The following is a 2668-nucleotide window of genomic DNA, read 5'->3' as shown; positions in this document are numbered from 1 at the left end:
TAAAGGCTGCTAGGGCATTGGTCAGCTTAAAAGACATCACAAGAAACTTGTAGTGCCTATAGCGGCTCCTGAAAGACATCTTCAGAATATCTGAATCCCAAATCTTCAATTGATGATACCCCGACCTCAAATCAATCTTCGAAAACACTCTGCCACCCTAAAGCTAGCCAAATCAATCATCAATGGCCGGTAATGGATACTTGTTCTTGATTGTAATTTTGTTCAACTGCTTATAATCAATACATATTCGTATAGTACCCTCCTTCTTCTTCACAAATATAAACGGTGCATCCCAAATCGACACACTAGACGTGATGAAACCCTTATCAAGTAACTCCTGAAGTTGTTCCTTTAATTTTTTTAATTCTGCTGGTGTCATGCGATACAGTGGAATAAAGATGGGCTGAATGCACGGCACTAGATCAATACCAAAATCAATGTCCTTGTCGGGTAGCATGCCCGACAGTCTATAAGAAACACATCTTGGAAGTCTCTCACTATCGGAACTAACTCGAGGGTAGGAGTATCAGCACTAACATGTCTCACAAAGGCCAAATATGTGAGACATTCATTCCCAACCACCTGTTGAGCCTTCAAATATGAAATCACTCTACTGGGAAGATAATATAAGGAGCCACTCCACTCAACCCTAGGCAACCCCCTAGCATTGCCAACGTCACGGTCTTAGAGTGACAATCCAAAATAGCATGACATGGTGAAAACCAATCCATGCCTAAAATCACATCAAAATCAATCATGCTAAGCAGTAGAAGAACTACTCTCATCACTAATCCCCCAATAGTCACCATACATGACCGATACTCACAGTCCACTATAATAGATTCACCATACCGGTATAGATACATGAACAAGCATAACTAAAAAATAACGGGGCATGTCTAAATAACGAGCAAAGTATGATGACACATATGAATAAGTGGAACCATGGTCGAATAATACCAAAGCATACCTATAACACACTGAAATAATACATGTGATCATGGCATCGGAAGCAACTGCCTCTGGCCTAGCTGTCAATCGTAGCAACGGGCCTGACTACTAACCTAATCAACCTGCACCTCTAGGGAGACCTCGTGCTGACTATGTCCCACTCCTAGCTGGATGTCGGGTAGTGTGGTTATTGGTGCTGAAATCATAGCCTGAGAGCTTAGCTGGGGAACCTTACTCAATAGTCTAGGGAAATCTCTCTTGAGATGACTCAAGTCTCCACACTCATAGCAACCCCTCCTGAAAGGCTACTAAATCTGATAGCATGAAGAAATGCCTGTGGAAACCTGAGCAGATGGAGCACGGTAAGAACTCTGTGCCGATAATGCACTGAATGATAACTGGGTTGGGTGTGCACTGTAGGAACTGTGGCTAACCGAATAACCACGAGGAACATGGCAAGCTGCCTGAACGGGTCTAGAAGAACGACCTCTACTTTAGTGGAACTGAACTCCAGATGAGGCACTGTTGAAACCACCTAAATTAAGCGTCTAGTAATCTCGACCACCTCGTCAAACCTAGCATTTGTTGTGACCTCTCGAGCCATACCGAAACGTATACCATAGTTGAGGCCATCAATGAACCTTCTAATCTTCTCCCTCTTAGTGGGAATAAACCATACTGCATGATGAGCCAAATTTGTGAACCTCATCTTATATTGAGTCACTATCATACCATTATAACGTAGTTGCTCAAACTTTCTATACAACTCCTTGCGGGTCTGGAGAACAAACTTGTCTAAGAAGAGAACCAAGAAATCATGCCATGTAAGTGGCACTGCGTCGTCTAGCCTGCTCAACTCATAATTTTTCCACTACCTATAAGCGTCCCCTGTCAACTGAACATTAGTAAATGCAACCCCACTGGTGTCCAAAATACACGCGGTGCGAAGAATATGCTAATACCGATCTATAAAATCTTGAGCATCCTCTGACTCTGCTCCACTAAACTCTGGAGGTTTAAGCCACCCAAACCGCTCTAGTCTCTTTTTCTCCTTATCACTCATAAGGGGACCAACCTCGACCGAGCAACAACTACTAGCTAAACTAGAAACACACCTGGCATCTGGTGATCCTAATCTAGTTGCTCTAGAGTGTCACGCCCCAAACCTGAGAGGCGTGGTTGGCACCCGGTGTCGTAGTGGTCCGAGCGAACCACTCTATAACTCATGCAATCCTTTTGTAACTATCATGGGCCAACATGGCCACAACTTGTAATGTACAATTGTAAGTGGGCAAATATTATATATCGTTCATAAAACATGAATACATATGGGCCGTCAAGGCCTCTAACATACTGTACAAAGTGAATCTTTGTCTACAAAGCCTCTAAGATTATTTGACATCAAATGGGACAGGGTACATGCCTACCCATAAGTCTGTAGCAAAACACTAACACGATAACTTATAGACTCGGTTGCACTCCAAATGGGGTGGAGTCTCACCGATCCTTCACTGAATGCTAACCTTGTCTACTATAAGGGCTCGTCAAACTTATTGTCTATACCTGCAGGTATGAATGCAGCGTCCCCAGGCAAAAGGGATGTCATTACAAATATGTACCGAGTATGTAAGGCACATAAATAAGTACATATAAGACATGGAAGAAACATAGAGTAAATGACTCAACCTGTAAGTCTAGATAACTCTGTAAATAATGA

The sequence above is a fragment of the Nicotiana sylvestris genome, chromosome 5, assembly GCF_000393655.2.
Source record: "Nicotiana sylvestris chromosome 5, ASM39365v2, whole genome shotgun sequence".
Taxonomy (NCBI): Eukaryota; Viridiplantae; Streptophyta; class Magnoliopsida; order Solanales; family Solanaceae; genus Nicotiana; species Nicotiana sylvestris.
The sequence above is the reverse complement of the archived record's forward strand: the minus strand, read 5'-3'. Positions refer to the sequence as shown.